Consider the following 6,885-nt stretch of genomic DNA (forward strand, 5'->3'; position numbering starts at 1 on the left):
CCTCTGTCGGATTTCTTCGTTTCGGACTCTATCTCTTCGGGAAATTCCTAAGGTTCTTCTATAGGCATCCGTTTCTACCGCTTCCGTTATTCGCCAAGTCTTTGCACCATAGAGTAGACTGCCCTTTACCAGGGTCTCGTATACCCTGCTGGCAAGCGAAACCTTGGGTTGGCGTTTACACGTATAGGAGTGAATCGCTATGGCAATCTAGTAAGTCGGAGAGAGCAAAAATACGAAGTATTTATTACATAACTACTTAATTTGACGCTAAATTCCATGCGCTTGGAAAAATTGCCTTCTGTCTTTATTCAGTACATCTTATTTTACTAAGAGTGTTGACCGTACTCTTTGTACACACGAAAATCGGCACCCAAGACCAGAAATGTCGACCCTTAGTATATTGATCTTCCTTTTTTCCCTTTTTTAATTTCTTTGTCATCTGTAGCTGTTATATCAAATATCACTTCTAGGTAGGTGTAGTCCTTGTACCGCTTTTATCTCTTCATTTTAAGATGTATGCTAGATAGTTCTGCACCAATCGGTAGACACCATATTTAGTTATTTCCGTTATTTCCAAACCCCATTTCTTTCAGATCACTTTATATAATTCTAAAATATGAGTAAATATATTTCGATAATTTCAGTGTTTTTTAAATACTCCAAATACAAAAAATGTCCATTTTTCAATATTTAAAAAATTCTATTTAAAAAAATTGAAGATAATTTTTATTTTTTTTTTGAAAATTTGGCTTAGAGTGTTGAACATCCTGTATGATTTACGATTACCATATTTATAGCAAAGTAAATATAGATCATTTAAAGTAAATACCTACCTAATATAGTTTTGATTTCAGGACAGTTCTTGTATTTTTAATAATGTTTTTAAGAAAGGCTAAAAAATATATATTTTTATTTATTTATTAATATCTCTGAAACTATCGAAATATATTTACTCATATCTTAGGATTTGTATCCAAAGATATGCCAAAAAAACAATAATATACAGGGTGTTCCATTTAAAAAAATCATCCCGATCCACTCACACTTTTTTGATCCACCCTATACATAGGGTACCTCATAGATACACCCGAAATACATCCTAGTGAATACTTTAGGTTTGCACTTAAACAAACTTCCCAAGTTTTTTATTCTAGGAGCTACAGATGCTCGACGCACTATTACCGGACCTTGTATAAGTGGTTTTGTAAAATGCTAGAGAATTAATTTTTAAATGTTCTCTGAGAATAAACGAGCAAATGACTAGAATTTATAATTAGCGCCAAAAATAGTATTTAAACCTTTAAATTTACTTACAGTAGAACGTTAGCAAGAAGATTAAGATCATTGCTCCAGCCATTAATAGAGCGTACTTATAATTCTGGAAGAAGTTAATAATTGGAGATCTAGCTATGCCACAGGTTGGCAAACCTTTGATTTCACCAGTCACTTTCACTATAACCTTAAATACAAGAAGAAATTTATCAGTTACATAGAATACACACCTTTGAATACACCAATGACTAAAGAATATAAGGACATGTAACGTCCATTTACGGGTTGCAGCAGAATTTGTGACCTTAGACGCCATTCTTTTGATGGCAAACAATGAGTCATCATTTTGTCACCAGCGACAATTTTAGCGATCTTTAATAGTTTGTGTGTAGTGAACTTTGTCTAAACTTTATTACAATGGTGATTAGTTGTTCAGCTTTCAAGTGTAAAAGCAGCAGCGATAAGAAAGAGTCAGGAGTTACGTTTCATATGTAAATAATCAGTCCGCTCCACCTTTTTAGCGTTTTCTTAGTTTTCTTATTGAATTCGATAATTATTTTTCTGATATTATATGTACTTGATGTTTGATATACGTCGATAATAGTGTTGTACCTTTTGTTAACATTTTAATACGTTTTTTTCGTAATTAATTAGTATGATACCACCGTATACACCATAGGCGTAGTCAAAACATTTATCAAAAAATATAAATATCTCTTCAAATAGCTAGGTTAAGAAAAATTTGTGCCACGGCACTGTTTGGTAACATCGTCGCAATTTGCCCTCGGGTGTTATTTGTCCTTGGATTCTTTAGTCATTGATACAAACCAAAATATTTATATATTGACTGTGTCGTCACAGATCTACCTAACTATATTTCATACCAATTAAACTTTTAGTTACGTAATAGAGGGCGCGATTTTTAAATTCATTGTTGCCAACCATGGATATATTCGGCGCCGTGCTGACCAACTGGAATTTAAATTTCGCGCTGGGGATTCAGGTGGTAGCTTTGCTGTAAAAAATGTCACGTTGCCAAATTTATTTATTTATTTCCTGACATTGTCATTCGTTTTAACACTTTAGTTTTGTATTACGAGTTTTTGGTTTAAATAAACACTGTTGTGATACTTTGAAGCTTGAAAATGTTTACTAGCAGACCTTGCAGTCGAACATTGTTCTTTTTAGAACCTCTTTTAGTGCGTAGTGTATAAGATAGCTTTATTAGAATATTTTGAATAGCAAAGCGGTAGTAATGGCCCTTTATGTCCCTTAAGTGCTGTTAAGAAGGTGAGTTTTGTTGATGTAAATAATAACTGTTTATATATTTATAGTTAATTTGTTTCTTAAAACATTTTGATTAAAAAGAAAATATATAAAAGTGGGCAACGCTTTACCGGTCAACCTAAATCACGTGACTAAAAGTTTATTTGGTGAACTGTAGCTAAGGTATTCTGTGCTATAGCAGGTAGGTCACAGAAATTTTACAAAAAATAAATCTGTGACAATGTTATTAAAACATCGTTCAAAGCGTCTTAGTATATCCTTTTTACTAATAAATATGTAAGGTTTTACCTTTCTGGTTTGCTTGGTAACAGAAGACTCAATTAAAATACCCATCGCATCAGTCATGTCAGCCAATCTCAATGATGTCGATCCAGCTGCACTAAATACAACCTTTCCGTTTTCAGCACCGGTTTCTTTTCGCTCAAAGATATAATAGCGCATCAGCGGGTTTCAGATTTAAAAGATTGTTAGTAAAAAAATATACAGGATGGCGCACCTCATTCGTCTCGCTTGATTATACGAAAACGGAAAGATGTAGAAACAAAATATTTTATGAGTATATGTGGGAAGGCAATGTGCATAATTTAAAATTATTTTGAAATGTACAGTGTGTGTAAGAACTAAGATCCATACCAAAGTTATATTTTTTCTTATGGAACACACACCCGGTATTTTATATCATTTTTGGATTCTTGGGCATAAAATAAGACATTTATTATGAGGGTTTAATATGTCTAAAAGCTTTGGTTTTTGAGATATTTTAAGATATTTAAATATGCATGCTATAATAAAAAAGTTTGTCAACACCTTGTACATTATTTTTCAGAATTAATTCTTGTGCTGACTTTCAAGCCAGAGAAATAAACTTTACAAAAAATTTGATTGCTTCCTTAATTATATACAGGGGTACCAAATATTGCTGGTTTATTTTAAATATTTATTTTACATAAAAACTTCGTTATTTCATATGCAACACCCTCTATTTTGTAAAACAAATCGAAGCCTTAAATGTATACAGGGGTACCAAAAATTGCTGGTTTATTTTAAATATTTATTTTACATAAAAACTTCGTTATTTCAAATGCAACACCCTCTATTTTTTTAAAATAAATCGAAGCAGATTTAAATGCTTTTAAACTAAATTAGGGTTTCCTATACCTATCTGGCTCAGATTTTGAATAAAAAGCAATTTTTCAATAAAATTGTAATGAAGATGGCTGTTGTCGCCATGGCAATTTTCTAGTTACACTTAGTACCTATTTTCAAAATCGACTTTAGTTTATGGACCTTACATTTATAACAGGTTATTTTTATTTAATTTACCTACAATAAGGTTAAGTAATTATTTATTATATTATCAAGAAAAATGAAAGAGTATCTGCTGGCAGAAGGAAAGGAATGGATATGTTACTATAGTAAACGCCACGAATGTTTGGGAGCGATTCATCGGCCGCTACCATGTGAACTAATCTGTTCAAGGTCACATAAAACTTAATTCCAGTGCCGTGGTGTTTCAAGTCATATAATAATCAATATATAATCTGTTGCAATTTGTTGTTTTACCTGTCAAAGTCTTTTCAAAACATATATTTGGTTATAAATATAAAATGGAATGCCCCATTAATCGCACTGCAAGCACACCAATGGACTGACGCACAAAAACGAATCAATCAAAGAAACGCGATATAGTATTGTCTTTGTCAATCACGCTAACATTTTAGAATAAGTAGGAGGAGCGCAGGCAGATGATTAGACCGGGCCTTTAAAAACCTACGTCTGCGGTAAAAATTTACGTTTTTAATGTAAAAATGAGAGTGCGCGTGTCGATTCTAACTTCATCAAGCGATAAATCACTCCCAAACATTCGTGGCGTTTACTCTAGTGATTTTGTGAGGAGAATTGCTTGTTGGCCTGAAGGGTTTATGCTCAAAGATATCCAAATAGGAATTTTCTTGACAAGCGTTCCTTTGAAAAACTACTTTTCCTATTTCGAAGAGCTGATATGTATATGAAAAACCTTTATTAGGCAAAAACCTGTCGTTGGTTAGGTTGAAGAAAATTAATTTGCCTTAATTGGTTCTTTTATAGAAAATCCAATATGAAATTATTTTTATTTACTATTAATTTTAAGTCATCGTAATATAAATCAAAGAACTACTTCTTTATTTTTCTTGATAAAATAATAAATACTTACTTATTAAACTATAGTAGGTAAATTAAATAAAAGTAAACTGTTATAAATTTAAATAAAGTCAATTAACTAATGTCGATTTTGAAAATAGCTACTAACTGTTACTAGCAAATTGCCATGGCGATACCAGCCATCTTGAAAGCCATTTTATTGAAAAATCGCTTTTTATTCAAAATTTGAGCCAGATAGGTATAGGAAACCCTAATATAGTTTGAAAGAGCAATTAAATCTGCTTCAACTTATTTTAAAAAATACATAATGTTGCATTTAAAATAACGAAGTTTTTATGTAAAATAAATACTTAAAATAGACCAGCAATTTTTGATACCCCTGTATAAATTTAAGGAAGCAATACATTTTTTTAGTAAAGTTTATTTCTCTGGCTTCAAAGTCAGCAAAAGAATTAACTTTGAAAAGTAATGTACAGGGTGTTCACAATTTTTTTTTTATTATAACATGCATATTTAAATATGTTTAAATATCTCAAAAACCAACGCATTTGAACATATTAAAATCTTATAATAAATGCCTTATTTTATGCCTAACAATCTAAAAATGAAATAAAATACCGGGTGTTCCATAAGAAAAAATATAGCTTTGGTATGGATCTTAGTTCTGACAAACCCTGTACTTTTGAAAATAATTTTAAATTATGCACATTGTCTCTCTACATATACCCATAAAAAATTTGGTTTCTACATCTTTCCGTTTTCGTATAATCAACCGACGCGAATGAGTAATTTTCAGGAAAAACTTACAGAAATTTGTCGGAGCACTTCTGGCAATCCCTGAATTTTCAATTCTCCAGTGTTGCTGCCTTCTTCCAAGACGATTTCTTTTTGAACGAAAATTCCGGGTAAAAATTTAATGTTGTGCTTTTGCGATTCGACATCGCCATCGTCGGTTACGGCCCAAATGGTTATGTTCGTTTCCAGAGTTGAAATCTGTACGGAATGCTCGTTTAAGTTGATCAACTTGCAAGCATATTGCCCTAGACAGAAAGATGGTTGCATTTAAAGAGACTTAGTTTAGACGATTGGTTGAAAATTACGCAGTTTTTAAATTTGTTGTTGCATTTCGTACCTCCGTTCATCGGATATACGAATTATCAGCGGCGTGCGGTCCATGGAAGCGGGGAAGCACCCTTTCCTAAACTTCCCTTTAAATATAATAAAGTAAATATTTTTTTTTTTTTATTAAATTAAATACTATTTTTGTAAGCAAAAATTGGCGCCAGGAGGCACATTGCCATATGTCCATTCTAAAATATGTTATTAAAAGGATTGGTAGGCAGTTCTTTTGGTTTCAAAGTAAAGGGAATTTTTCCATTTTTTTATCTCAAAACTACTGCAGCTTTGACTGATTTTGATGTTATTACAAGATTTTATTGCAAATGTATTCTTGTCTAAATTAGTTACCCGTTTTACTGGGGTACTGTAATTTTGGGTTACGATTTTTTTAAAATGTTTTTACCGCCTCCCATACCCCCTTACCAACCTCACCCCACCGAAAACTAATAGCCAGATTCCCGGGTGCCATAGTATTTTTGTTGCCAAATTTTGGTTAAAATCGGTTTTAGCGGTTTTGAGTTATCGATATTTACAGATGGACGGGCCACAATAGATCTATAAGGTCGCGGTAATTTAACTCCCCTTCTAAACATTACCACAGACGAGAAAAACATATCTGCCCCTTCGTTCTTGTTTAGACAAGTTTTACCACCGTACAATACAAATACCTCTTCCTATAGTTATTTGTACGGTGTGATTACCTTTTTAGAGATGGGACGAACTGTAAATGATTCTTAGGCTACTAGTTTTATACATACCAATAATATATATAATAAAAAAAAAAAAGCTTTTTACCTATTTAGATTTTGGTTTTGTGATTTTTTATTTCCAATCTTTACGCTAAGATCCAGGGCCATTTAGCAGCACACATTTCAAAAAAAAAAAAAAAAAACATACAGGGTGATTCAAACCTGTACATATGTATACACAGTTCCTTGAAGATTGGGACTTTTAACTAAAATTTGATTGTCTGATTAAAGCTACCTAATGCTTTATAATGGATTTTATCTTAAATAAAACGTAATATTCATTATTATGCGACAAGAATCCCATACTAGTAGCACC

The 6,885-nt window shown here is 32.1% G+C and overlaps 1 pseudogene; it reads right to left on the bottom strand.

The window, feature by feature from the left end:
- Positions 1-1,291: 1,291 nt before the first annotated feature.
- LOC115878247 overlaps positions 1,292-6,885 on the bottom strand; it is a 23,246-nt pseudogene continuing 17,652 nt past the window's right edge.

The sequence above is a fragment of the Sitophilus oryzae genome, unplaced genomic scaffold (assembly GCF_002938485.1).
Source record: "Sitophilus oryzae breed Bouriz unplaced genomic scaffold, Soryzae_2.0 scaffold_1503_pilon_pilon, whole genome shotgun sequence".
NCBI classification, from domain to species: domain Eukaryota; kingdom Metazoa; phylum Arthropoda; class Insecta; order Coleoptera; family Curculionidae; genus Sitophilus; species Sitophilus oryzae.